General features: G+C 37.4%; 1 pseudogene; it reads right to left on the reverse strand.

Annotated features, from left to right (window-relative positions):
- Positions 1-13,095: 13,095 nt before the first annotated feature.
- On the reverse strand, positions 13,096-14,250 carry LOC148192357 (uncharacterized; annotated as a pseudogene).
- Positions 14,251-14,683: the final 433 nt, after the last annotated feature.

Genomic DNA, 14,683 nt, shown 5'->3' on the forward strand with positions numbered 1-14,683 from the left:
CCATCAAAGTTTCGAATAGGGACTAAACCCAAAATCGTGTGATACTTACGGGACAAAAAACATATTTAACCCGTCTCGCCGACTGAGCAAATGTATGAGAGCTCTGGTGTTGAGCGCTAGAATTAGCATTGTGTCCTCTCTTTTGAGAGAGCTTTGGCACTAAGCGCTAATATGATATTCTGTAATAATTGGAAAACACTAGAAAGGGGGAGGGTGGGTTGAACAGTGTCGTGAAAAACTTTTCGCCAAAAGGTAGTTTAACAACTTTGTCAAATATTAAATGGTTTACACAAGTTTCTCAAAAGCTTGATTTATGAAGTTATATTTAAACTGCAAGTTCAAAGATAAAATGTTTTTCAATTGTTTTGAAACATCTACTATAGTGTTTTGAGAAAGACAACTCTTAGTAAAGACAAAGTTTAGTGACAAGAGCTTTTTTAAACAATTGTGGTAATAAGCAACTATAAAGTTTGTAAGTAAAACATTTCGCAAGACTGAAGTAGTATACACACAATTATTTTATACTGGTTTACTCCTTTGAGCTAGGTCCAGTTCTCCTCTAAGACCTCTTAGAGGGTTCCACTATAATCTTTAACAAGATTATAATTGAGTATTTAAACCATTCTTGCTATAACTTAGTCAATCCCAGTAACCTCGTTACTCTGACTAGAATCGAGTATCAGCCACTCCTAATTGTGCAATATTCTTTGTTAAGACAAGATCATCTAAAAGACTAGACCATCTAATGTCCTCATATGTTTTGAAGCTTAACAAACAACAATAAACGGAATGAGTATTTAATAAAATGTTATCTTAGTGAAAAATAACATTGTTAAGATATAAATGTTATGTGAAAAAGCTTTATGAAATCTAAATGAAAAGCTATAGTAAACGTGCTGATATCTCAGTAAACGTATCAATAAATAAGACTTCATAAGAGAGTCTTGCTAAATGCTCTTGCTATATTTTGTTAAAGAATGTTAAACGCCCCTTCATTATATCTTGCAAAATAATGAGAAATGATGTTTCTAGTAAATGCACAAAAGATATAAACATTGCTTAAGAAACATGTGTTGAACAACATCTTGCTAAACACACTCTTGAGCTAAACTATGATCACTAAACAATGCGCTATTAGTAAATATTATGTATAGGCCAAATGGTACTCTGTACCCAACGACTTTTTCATCATACGATGAAACCCTTATGAACTAATTGATATCTCTAAAGAGAAGCTTCAACGATCAAATATTTCTTAAACGATAGAAAATTTGAAAATCACTTAGTTGTTTTGAACACACATTAAAAGCATTAAATGCACAATGTTTCAAAACAACAAAAGTGATAAGAAAAAAGACATATCTACCCGCATGCATATCTACTTTAATATTTGTAGATCACCTATGTCAAGTATCCACATGCTCTATCATATAAAAGTAAAAAGTGGATGTTAGAGACAAAGAAGACATTCACGGTTCTCACCATCAAAAGTTGCGCTAAAGAGTTCGTACAACCTACTTTTGATAAAGTATTGAAAAAGCTTCTCTGCTTTGATAACTTGACTTTAACATATGACTACTACCTACGAAAAGGATAAGAAGATCCGAAGATCAAGAACAAGCACTATCTAACGAATATTTTCTCATGAAGTCTATAAATTGAAAATCCTTGAAGTGAAGATCAAGAAAATAATAGGTGGATGAATACAAAAGAATTCATCTGAAAATAAAAGAAAATACAAAAGAAGGAAAATACTTTCAACCTTCATTGAATCATAAGCTTATACTTGTAAGAAGAGAGAATACTTAAAAAGAGTTTGTTATATTGAATTGTATTATAAACACATCCTGTTAGAGCGGTGTAACAAAATGGTTAGCGTGTACAACAAATAAGGAGAGGATGAATTGGTTTTTTATCGCAAATAATACCTTTAATAATTTTTTCTTATAAATTCAATTCCTTAACACCAAATTAAAAAAATAAAAGAGTAAGGAAGAGAGAAAATTGCACATGTGATTTTTATACTAGTTCGGATCACACAGATCCTATGTCTAATTGTTAATCTCAAACGAGAATTAACGCATCACAATCATAAACAAAAAATCTGTTACAATCACAAAGAAAATAACACAGTTTAAGGTTAGAACACCTCTCTTGTTACCACAACAGATGAAACTCACTTCCCCTGAAACCCACAAGGGATGAACACCTCCTTCAAATGCTTCATGAATGATGAACACTTCCTTTGAATCTTTACAAAGAATGACACACTTTAACTCAACAAAAACAACAACACTCAATCACACTCCCAGTGAAAGTTCTCCGTCTATGCCAACATCAAGTTCTCAAAGCCAACACATAAGGGTTACACAAACCCTAGAACACTTATCACAACATACAACAGATAAGAATTTCGAATACATAGTATTTAATATTCTAGAATGATAGTCCCAATCCAATTTATAGAGATCTCACTCAAGGATACCTGATGGAAACCTAATTAGGCAAACCATCCAAAGGAGTACTAACTCATGCTAAGTCTAGGAAAGGGAAGTTGAAGAAGAACTTTTAAAGGCTCTTTCTTAATTTTCTTTCTCTATGTCTTAGAAGGATTCCTCTTTTGATACTATATGTTTGTTTTGTTTTGTAGGATACAATAAAAGCAAGAGCCATGGTCAACCAATCAGATTTGGGAAAAGCACTTCAAGGGATCACTACCAGGGCCGCTCCAGCGCCCTCAGACAGGGGGGCTCCAGCTCAGATGCACCACATGGACTTCCTGGCTCACATGCGCTCCAACGCCAGCGCAGCAGCCTGAAGCACGTTTTGGGAGCATTGTACATGTGACCCAACATGCTTCACGTGACCCAACTGACTTGGCCTCCAAGCTCGTCTTTTATTTTGAATTTTGGAGGGAATTTAGCTCAGAATTGAGGCCCTTCTTCACCTATAAATAAGAGGGCCTCCCCTTTGTATTTTCTCACTTTTGAGCTTAGTGAAATACTGCAGAAATTGTTTTCCAGCCCTATTGCTCGAGTCACTCCTTCTCTTCACTTTCTCTACCCTTTCCTCTAGCTTCCTTCCATAGTAGAAAGACCTTCTATGCTGACAAGTCTCAACCACACACTTCACTTCACCTTAAACACTTCAAACACTTCACTATTTTCCGTTGTCCGCTGCACCTATTTCCATGGCTGTTCTACTCGGGTTTGGAACTCCTCCTTGCGTGAATCCAGCTGGAATTGGCTTCCATCAAGTGGTGCATTTTACTGCATAAATGGTGTAGCAGAGGTGATTTTGCGAAATCTGCTGATTTTGTGTTGTTTAATAGTTTGAGCAAGTTTAAGTTGATGATTTAAAGTTGCTAGCACTGTTCATTTGGTCAAAACTACGCCTATATGCAGATTTGCACTTTAAACCATCACTTATTGAGTAAAAATGGAAGTGGAATGATGATTTTGAGTTGCCAATAGTTTATAAGTTGTTTCAGAGTTTAAACACACTCAAAATCATCAATTAAAGTTGCTTTAACTGTTAGTTGTGAGTTTAAAACACTTTCACACGAAATTGAGTCTTAAACCACCATTTCAGTCCACTTCTTCTGGTGCAGGGAACATTTTCCAGCCACTGTTTGAGATTTTCTTTAATCAAATTCATTTCTGGATTGGTAAAAGCTGGTTCAATGTTTGAAAATGAAAATTAATGATCAAAAGAAGAATAATCAAGTGATAAAAAGCTTACAGAACCATACAATCCAGTTTAGAGGCTCTAAAACTCAAAAACTCAAAATCTGAATTTCATTGGGGTATTTTATCAAACACCTTTGCAAAATATCAAACAGTTTGGGTCTGGATGGATTTTGATCTGCGAATATGATTTTTCTTGCTTTCTTCATATATTCTAGTGCCTTTGTTAGGTTTCTTTTGTGTGCTTGCTTTTATTTGTGTGCTGTTTCAATTGGTTTCCCTATTTTTGGCCTAAAAACTATCTATTCCAGCCATTTGGTTTGCCAAAAATCTGGTGCAGTGTTCTGAAAACTGGTGCATAATTTTAAAACTGTTTGGTGTGTTTTCTGGTGAATTTTGGAGCAGTTGTGACTTCTGATTGAGGCATCCAGAGGCAGAAACCTACACCTACTATGGTAGCCTTTTAGGAAGTGGTTAGGGGATTGAAATTGGATCAAGGAGGAGGACTTCACAGTAGCAAATTCTCCTCTGTCCAGCAACTGCAGTTTGCTCTTCCAGCAGCATTTCTAACTAGGAAAAGCTCCACTCACACACTGTTTTTGAGTGGCACATTGCAGCAGCCAAAGATTGAAGCATACACTTGTTTTAGGCATTATTTTGAGCTTGTTTGAACCTTCATATCACGAAACCTATGTAGTTTAAATTTCTTTTTGATTTTTGGCTAAGTGACTTGGGAAAATGCTCTTGAAGGAATTCCAAGATCACATTTGAACATTGTAATAGTGTAATTTCGTTTTCTTAGTGTGAAAGTGTGTCAAGGGGCTCCAAGTGTCACTTGCACTTTCACTTAGGGTCGTCTAGCATTTACATTTTGCATCTTTATTGCTTTCTTTAAATTGTTTGTTTGATTTTTTTTGTTTTTTGTTTTAAGTCTCCGTGGTATATAGGATTGCATAGCATCTAGATAAACCTTCTTTTGGTTTTTAGGAGCATTTCATTAACATTTGAAAATATTTTGAAGAATTTCTACTAAGAAACTAAGGTAAAAGATAACTCTAAGGAAACTCTGGCTAGGAAGAACTTGGTTTCTAAGCTTGTCCATTTGTGACTCACCTCTTCTTCCTGGGAGCTACTTGGAAACATTTTTTACCTCTAGAATCTCTTTACAAAACCTTCACCAAAAACGAAGAAAGATTGTGAAAATCTTTTCATTCATTACTTGTGCAAGTTTTTGAAAATCTTGTGAAAACCATTTTTACATACTTGACAAGGATGAGTCAATCTAGTGTCCAAGGAAGTGTGAGACCTAAAAGTGAGAGCTTACAACTAAGAGAGGAATTTGAGCAAAAGTTCCAACAAAGGGACAAAAAGATTAATGAGCTCAAGGATATGATTGGTCAACTTTTGATCAATCAAGACAAGGGTAAAAGGAAAAAAGGGTCTACACATAGAAAAAGAGAATACCTTGGAGATACATCCTCTCCACCTAGTGAACCTGAGCATTATAGTAGTCATCACAATGATGATCACTATCAAATACCTCCTAGGAGATATCATAGAGTGAGAGAGCATCACCCGAGGGAGCCCAAGAATGATCTTCCTCCTTTCCATGGAAAGGATGATGTGGAAGAATACTTAGAACGGGAGATGAAAGTTGAGCAATTGTTTGAGTGCCACCAAATAGATGATGAGAGGTGGGTAACTATGGCCTCTTTAAGCTTTCAAGGCTATGCCTTATATTGGTGGAAAACCTTGGTCAAAGATCTGAGATTGAGAAACCTACCGTCCATTAGGTATTGGAATGATTTGAGGTCTGCCTTAAGAAGAAGGCATGTGCCAGCTTACTATGATAGGGAGTTAATGGACAAGCTTCATAAACTCCAACAAAGAAACATGAGTGTTGAGGAATATAGGCAAAAGATGGAGTTACTCATCTTAAGAGCTGGGATAAGAGAGGAACCAAGGATAACAATTGCTAGGTACAAAAGTGGACTCAACTATGACATAAGAGATAAGGTAGAACTTTTACCTTATAATGATCTCAATGAGTTAGTCCAACTTTGTGTTAGAGTATAACAACAATTGAAGAGGAAAACTTCCTCTAAAAGAGACTACTCTGATTCTTCCTACCCTAGGAAAGAGTCCAAGAGGGAGGGTGAACCCTCCAAATCAATGGAAGAGGGACCTAGGGAAAAGGAAAAGGAAAAATATTCCTCTGAAGAATCTTCTAAAAATGATAGGGTAAAAGAGACCAAGTGTTTTAGATGTGGTTACAAAGGACACTATGCTTCTGAGTGTCCTAATAAAAGGTCTACTTATATCCTAAAACATCAAGATGAAGATGAAGATTCTTCTAGTGATTCAAATATTTCCATATCTGAGGAAGAAGCCTTACCTTGTGAAGGAGAGTTGTTATTGGTGAGAAGACTTCTTGGAAGTCAACATATAGAACTAGAACAATCACAAAGGGAGAATCTATTCTACATAAGGTGTAAAGTTTTTGAAAACACTTGTTCATTAATTGTGGATAGTGGATCCTCTTGTAATTGTTGTAGTTCTAGAATGGTGGAAAAGTTGGCCTTAACTACTATTCCTCATCCCAAGCCTTACAAAGTGGATAAAAGAGGATGAAGAAATAGTAGTCAAAACACAAGTAAACATACCTATCTCCATTGGAAACTATGAAGAAACAATTTTATGTGATGTTGTGCCAATGGATGATGGGCATGTTCTACTAGGTAGGCCATGGCAATATGATCATAACTCCACTCATGATGGCTACACCAATAAGATAACTTTTCTCCACAAAGGAAGTAAAATAACTTTGATTCCTCTTACACCTCATCAAGTGAAAGAGGATGAAATAAAAATAAAAATGAAAATTGAAGAAGAAAGAAAAGAAAAAGAAAGGTTGGATAAACAACCTTCTAAAGAAGAAAAGAGAAAGGAGAAGAAGGTATGCATGCTTTTAAATTCTACATACAAAGGTAAATAAAGTGAAACTTCTTCTAAAAAAAATCACTTTGTTTCATTATATAATGAAGGGGAATGTTCAAAACAAAGTGAAAGGAAAAATAAAATAAAGGCCAAGGATACTACTAAGAAAATATTTTTCAAAGGTAAAAGGCCTTCGCTTTGTATTCTTTTCCTTAGATACATCTTTTTAATATTCATCTTTGCTATTTGTTGTAGATATATCTTTGATCCAGGAGGGAAGTACTAAACCAAAGTTGTGCTTCTTTACCTTTCCGATTTGAGGACAAATCGTTCTTCAAGAAGGAGGGTATGATGGAAACCTAATTAGGCAAACCATCCAAAGGAGTACTAACTCATGCTAAGTCTAGGAAAGGGAAGTTGAAGAAGAACTTTTAAAGGCTATTTCTTAATTTTCTTTCTCTATGTCTTAGAAGGATTCCTCTTTTAATACTATATGTTTGTTTTGTTTTGTAGGATACAATAAAAGCAAGAGCCATGGTCAACCAATCAGATTTGGGAAAAACACTTCAAGGAATCAGCACCAAGGCCGCTCCAGCGCCCTCAGGCAGGGGGGCTCCAGCTCAGATGCACCAAATGGACTTCCTGGCTCACGTGCGCTCCAGCGCCCTTAGACAGGGGGGGCTCCAGCGCCAGTGAAGCAACCTAAAGTACATTTTGGCAGCATTGTACATGTGACCCAACATGCTTCACGTGACCCAGCTGACTTGGCCTCCAAGCTCGTCTTTTATTTTGAATTTTGGAGGAAATTTAGCTCAGAATTGAGGCCCTTCTTCACCTATAAATAAGAGGGCCTCCCCTTTGTATTTTATCACTTTTGAGCTTAGTGAAATGCTACAGAAATTGTTTTCCAGCCCTATTGCTCTTGAGTCACTCCTTCTCTTCACTTTCTCTACCCTTTTCTCTAGCTTCCTTCCATAGTAGGAAGGCCTTTTGAGTTGAGAGGTCTCTACACACACTCCTTCCATTAAAAACACACCAAAACATCATTCATCTACTTCCATTCCGCTGCACTTTCATGGGTTGCTGTTTGGAGTTGCAACCTGCAAGTTCTAGGCCTGACAAGCTGATGACAAATTTATGAACACCGAAAAACGGCGCCAAAAACTTGTTTAACCCTCGGCAAGTGTGACCGAATCGTATGAAGTAATAAACTTGGTAAGACCAAGTATCGTTCTCCCAAAGGACTCACGACCTAGTTAGTTATATGATTTCTTGATTATTTAAGACTTGTGAACAAATTCTTAAGGTTTCAAATGCAAAAGACAATACGTAAACATGTATGCATGAGTTTGATCAATGGAAAAGAGGAACACAAACACTGAACGAATTATATGGATGAATATGTTGTTGGGGTAATCAATTTCATCTTATCCACTCTCATATATTTAGGAATTCATCATTCTTTTCATCAATGTTAATGCCACTCTCTAAATCACCTTGCGAAGAAAGTCTATCCTTAATTACGAGTTCATACAATTCCTAGCATCCCTAATAATTAATTCTGAAGCACAGAAGCTTAAAGGCAACCAACCCTCATATCCCTATGTCTAGGCAATATGCTATTGGGAGAATATCCCCGGATCTAGATTTCCCCGTATGTGTCCATATCGAAAAAATCAGTAATCATGACATTGAATGAGTTAAACAATGCATGCTTTGAGCAAAGAGGAAAAACCCTAACTATTAATGAAAGAAAGCATGTATCTCAAATAAGATGTTTAAACACAAATTCCATATATGAGAGCTTCAAAAGATTATATTGATTCCCCAACAACAAGAAGAGTTTAGTTCACCATATTCATGGTGAAACTAGATGAAATACAATGAAAGAGTGAGATAGAACCCTGGAAAGTTGAGTAGGTAGCCTTAGCATCTAAGATCTTCCTCCAAGGGGTGGAAAGGTGTGTATTTTCTTCGTCCTCTGCCAAAGATACAAACCCTAGGAAGTCCTAAAGCTTATATACTATTTGAAATATTACAGAAAAGTGGGCCTAAGCTCAAAATAATACCGCTCAGCGGCAAACTACCGCTCAACGGTAAGTGCGTATGTTGATTCTTCCCCTCAACGACATTTTCACCCCTTTGCGGAGCCAACGGGAGTTCATTAGTGCCGCTCAGCGGTAAACTGGCGCTGAGCGGTACTTGCGGCTTCTCTTCTTTTGCACTTTTTAAGTTCTTTTTTGATTCCGTCTCTATCCTTCTTCATTTCTTTCATCAAATTCACCTTAAAACTTGTATAAAACACTGAAATCAAGCATAAACCTGTCCAACTCTCTTATTTCCAAAAATATGAACAAAAGCATGATTCCAAGCTAGTTTCTGAGTGTTAAAGGTTGCTTTTAGTATCAATTTTTAGCATGAAAATAACAGTTTTTCAACTGTTATCACAACCCCAAACTTAGAACTTTGCTTGTCCTCAAGCAAACAAGATGTAACTCAATCTTCTACCAATCAATACAATGGTTCACTCCATTCAAAAATCCTCTTTTCAATATAAGTACTTCAATTAAGCTCATGACAAAGACTTCAATCAAGACATGCAGATGCTTTAATGTTCACACAATCACATAATATCCAACAAATGCTATTTTTCATGAATGATCAGTCAACTAAGCATGGATGTTCATGTGCTCATGGAATCTTTCCTCACTAGATAAAGTGTTTCACTCAAACACACAAGTGTATAAGAGGTAATCACTCATTCACTCTACTATCACAATGTCACATGAATTAACTTTGCCTTTCATTTAACCGTAATCAAATACATTCACAAGCATGCATCATCACAAGGACTTTTCAATGGCTTATAATGTGGTTGGGCTAACAAGAAAATTGGTTTTTCTAGATCACAAAACCCTTGAGTTAAGAGAATCATATAAACACCATCATTCTTACTTATTCCAACTTTCCTTTGCATTGAGCTTTGCTTTTTCTTCTCTTTTCTTTCTCTTTTCTTTTTCTTTTCACATTCTTAGTTCTTAGCTCTTAGCTCAATGCTTTCAATTTCCCTTTCATAACTTCCCAACAACCCCAAACTTGAACATTTTTCAATACCACAAAATATTTTCTACTTAACTCAAGGTAAAGCTTTTCACAAGGGGTTTTCAAATTATGTTCAAGGCTAAGGGTTCAAATGATAGAACACATAGTGCTCTCTTTTAGTGGGATAAATTCATGCATTTGGCTAACAAAAGGGTTACCAACAAATGGCCTTGATCATATGATGAAAACAAGCAATTGATTCAATCATAGAAAACCTGGGCAAAATCATTCATGCTTTCAAAGTAATAACATTCAATGACAAAAACTCTGGATCTCAAAACCTCACATATAAGCTCATTCCCGTTCCACATATACACATCCTGCTTAGTATCATAATCACACAACATCATGCATTTGTTCACAAAGCTTGTGAGTCACCTATATAAGCATATAATGTGCACATCCATCAATCAATATCAAAGCATCATCACACATTACTTATCAAACAATAATCATAAGCAAACCATCATAACAGACCAAGTTCAAATTGAGTACATGAAACCCTATTCTAAAAACAGAAGCAAATAAGTTAAGAGCATAAAACAAATCCTGCTTTAGTGTTGATAGCATCCATCAGTCAATGCTATCTCAGCTCCTCATCAGTTTGTGCTGTCATCTGTATCCTCTTCCTCTTCCTCTTCCTCATCTTCAGCATCCTCAAATGCGTCATCCTCAGCATCATCAACATCATCTTCATCCATGGCTAAAGCTTCAGCTGCTCCAGCTTTGTCGCCTTGGGCCTGCTCTTCTGGCCAAGCTATCACATTATGAAACTCATCCATAGTCCACCTGTGTGCTGGAGGTGTATCATACATTCCAACAATTATCTCAGCTGTGGCCACCTGCCCTCTGTGGATAGACTACAACTGTGCACCTATAAGAGACATATACATGTTCCTCATTTGGAAAGGCTCTGCTTCATGTGTCTCTACAGATGCCTGACTTTGTGCTTGTCCTCTTTCTCTGTGAGTACAACGTGGTGGGACTGGCTGAGCTGCCTCCTCACCTCCACAGTATTGTCTGTAATAGGCCTCATCAATTGCTTTCCTTGGCCTCTCAAATGGTGGAGCAGAAGTATCCACCCCAGCTATCTTGCACAGGTGTGTGATCAAAGAAGGATGTCCTAAGGGTGCTTTGATGTTTGTTGTGTTAGCACACACCCTTATCTCATTAGCTGTTACCTGTCCAATATTGACATTCAAGTTCCTGATCGCACAGTAAAGGAGGAGTGCCCTGCTAAGAGTGATGTCTGAAACATGAGAACATGGCTGAATGTTGGCATGAGAAAATGCCATCCAATACTTTGCAAGAGAATTCAAGTTAGTCCTCCTAATATTCACCACAGAACCAGTTCTGTTTCTCTGAAAATGTTCTCCAGGTACACACAGAACACTCTCCACATCATCAAAATCAATGCCTTCTTCCATACATAGAGCAAACTGGCACTGCTCACCAGCCCATATAGTACCCAAGAAGCTGTTGATAGAGTTAGGATCATACCTAATAGCGTGGCCTCTGACATAGCCTAGGTAATCCTCAGCCGGATAATCACCAATCTTCCTTGCATTGGTGTAAAATTCTTTCACCACAACTATATTGGCTGGGGCAGGGTATGTGGCTAACTTCCCCCAATTCCTTCCCAGCAGTTGCTCTCCAAAATGAGGAGCAAAGTTAGGTATCATTCCAACTTTCCTCTCCATAAGGAGCCTCCTATCTTGGACTACCTTAAAATGCTTCTCATGTTTACGAGATAAGAACCTACTAGAGTGGGGTTGTTCTGGTTTCTTTTCTTTCCTTTTGGATGCCATGGTCTTCACTGTTTTGCCTGAAGAGGATGCCATTCCTACATCAAACACAGAGTACAAAACCATAAGACATATTGTTAATCATTAGTAAACAAAAAACAACATCCTATATCCATGTTAAAGCACCGTTGAGGGTCAAAATTACCCCTCAGCGCCACTAGTGCATCAATCCAGTACAAAATTCAGCCAAAAATCAAAGTCTGTCAGAGTGCCGCTCAGCGGCAATTTAACACTGAGCGGTGAGTTTGCAGATTTTTGAAAAATCTCTTTTGACCTTTCCTAACTCCACCCACATACATTTTTCATGCTTCCAGATCAAAATCAATCAGTTCAATCGGTTCAAACATCAATTAATTCATCAAATCATGCATAGGAATCAAAACCCCTAAAACTTCATACTTCAACAATCAAGTTCATGTTCAAGAACCCTAGAATGAAAAATGTTTGACTTACTTGGGTGGAGATGCTAGATGAGTAGAGAATGCTTTCAAATTGTGAAGAACAATGATGCTCTCTCCCAACTCCAAACTTGAATGGAAAACTAGTTAAAAGTGATGGAAGGGAGATTTTCTCAAGAGGAATGAAGGGAAAAATGTAGAGAACCTTTGGCAAAGTGTTTAGGAGTGTTTGTGCAGAGAAGAATCTGAAAATAGAGGCCAAAGCGCGACTTAGGGTATAAAAATACCCCAATGGGCTCGGGTTCCGCTAAGGGGCAACTTAAGCCCATTTTGCGACGCCACCGCTCAGTGGCACTTTTATGTTGTGCTTTTCTTCTTCCTAGCTTAACCTAGGTGCCTTCTACTCATGCCCCTCACTTGCTCCCTGTAATTAAATTCTCAGATCACTCATGCATCCAATTTCCTATCATGCAACTAAAGTAGAACAAACAACAAAAATACAATCAATCAACTGGGTTGCCTCCCAGGTAGCGCTTGTTTAACGTCACGAGCCTGACCCAAACATCCACCAACACCCATCAGTATGTGTCAAACCTAGTATCTTTCAGTAGATACTCAACCACCTAGCATCCTTCAGTAGATGCTAGAACCAAAAATTTACAGAAGTAATGTCCAAATTTATAAAAACCAAAATAAAATCAAAAGAAAAATTGTCCTCAAATCACTCGAATGCCTTCCATCAAGCGCTCTTTTAACGTCACTAGCTTGACCTAATAAAGCTCATGTTCCTTCTTCATGGTTGATGTTCATATCACACCAACTCATCAACTGCTTCCGGTCCACTTTTCTAACTCTTCTGAAATGTGGATACTCTATCTCTATCACCTCATTTTCTTTGTAGTCTTTCACAACCCACAACTTGTTTTTGAATTTCATAGGTTTACCAAGTTGGAGTCGTTCTTGCATCTAGTCATTATGGACCTTTCTTCCTTTCCCAATCTTTTCTTCTTCCTGTACCTGAAACAAAAAACAATGTTTACCTTTGACCTTTTGCTTTTCATCTACAGGGCTAGTCATGAGTACATCTTGATATGTAGCTTTATGACTAGCTTCTTCCTCCTGCATCTGCCTTTCTTCTTTGAAAACATCTACAACAAATCTTTCTTCTCAGTCTTGGAATACCACTATGCCTTCATCCACATCAATGATGGCTTTGGCCATTTTCATAAACGGTCTTCCGAGAATAATGGGTATCCTTTCATTCTCCATCTCCATCACCACAAAGTCCACCAAGAACTGTAGTTTGCCTACACAAACTATAACATCCTCTGCTATACCATAGGGATTCTTTGAGGATCCATCTGCCATTAATAAATTCATCTTTATAGGCTTCACATCAAGATCACCAATCTGTTCAAGTAAGGAATAAGGCATCAAGTTAACACTTGATCCTAAATCAAATAAAGCCTTCTTTATCCTTTTCTTCCCTATAGCGCATGGAATGGAGAAACCTCCTGGATCTTTTGCTTTTGGAGGGAATGGCTTCTTTTTAACAACTTTATACTCCTTTGTCTCATCATCTCTACGTCTTTTCTTTGTAGAGACTTCTTCCTTAGGCTTTGTATAAACTGCAATGTGCTGTAATATCTCCTTCCAAGGTACATCATTATCCAACATCTTGAATATTTCTGTAAAATCAAATTGTTTCTCATGATCTATTGGAAAAGGAAGAATTTCTTCACTCTTTATCTCTCTTATCTCTTCTTTCTCTTTTCTCTCTTATCTTTCTTTATCTCTCTTTTTTCTCTTTTCTGTTTCTTTTTCTCTCTTTTTTCTCTCTTCTTTTTCTTTCTCTCTTTCTAACTCAACTGTTTCAACATTTACACTCACTAACATCTTACATTCTTCCCTGGGGTTAACGTCAGTATTAGCCCCAAAATTTTTGTCAGGCCTTTCTTCCAACTGCTTAGTAATTTGACTCATTTGCATCTCCAAGTTCTTAATAGCAGCTTCAGTGCTCTTTTGAGTGGATGTAGTTGTCTGTATGAATTGTTGAAGAGTTTCTTCTGTCCTTATTGATCTTTCATTAAGTGTAGCTATTTGTTGCCATAAGGTTGGTTGTTGCTGTTGCTTGTTAAATTGCCCTGATTGTCCAGCTTTCCCACTTTGTCCTTGACCAATACTTGGGTGTGGTTTCCACCCTTGATTGAAATTCCCCTGACGGTATGGAAATTGATTGGCCATGAAGTTAACATCCTCTAAGGCTTCCTCTAGAAAGGCGCATTGACCATTGATATGGTCACCACCACATAATTCACACATCTGTGGTTGAACCTGTGCAACAGTCTTTAACTCTTTTGGCAGTTGTGCAAATGTCTTTGTGAGATTCTCCAATTGTTGAGTTATTAACTTGTTCTGAGCTAACAAGGCATCATTGGATTGCAACTGTAGAACTCCTTTTTGTTGAATAGGAGCTCCTCTTTCACTGTTCAGCTCATTATCATTAGTAGCCATGTTTTCAATTATTTCCGTGGCTTCCTCTGGAGTCTTCCATTTGATATTGCCTCCAGCTGAGGCGTCTAGCATCAACTTGGTTTGTGAACCAAGACCTCCAAGGAAGATTTTGGACTACTTCTACTTCGTCAAATCCATGCGTGGGAGTCTTTCTTAATAGACTTTTGTACCTGTCCCTTGTGTGGCCTAGTGATTCCTCCATGCCTTGCTTGAAAGATGAGATCTCTTGCTTCCCTTTGTT

Source organism: Vigna umbellata, chromosome 9, assembly GCF_029865625.1.
Source record: "Vigna umbellata cultivar VRB3 chromosome 9, Vumbellata_1.0, whole genome shotgun sequence".
In the NCBI taxonomy this organism is placed as follows: Eukaryota; Viridiplantae; Streptophyta; class Magnoliopsida; order Fabales; family Fabaceae; genus Vigna; species Vigna umbellata.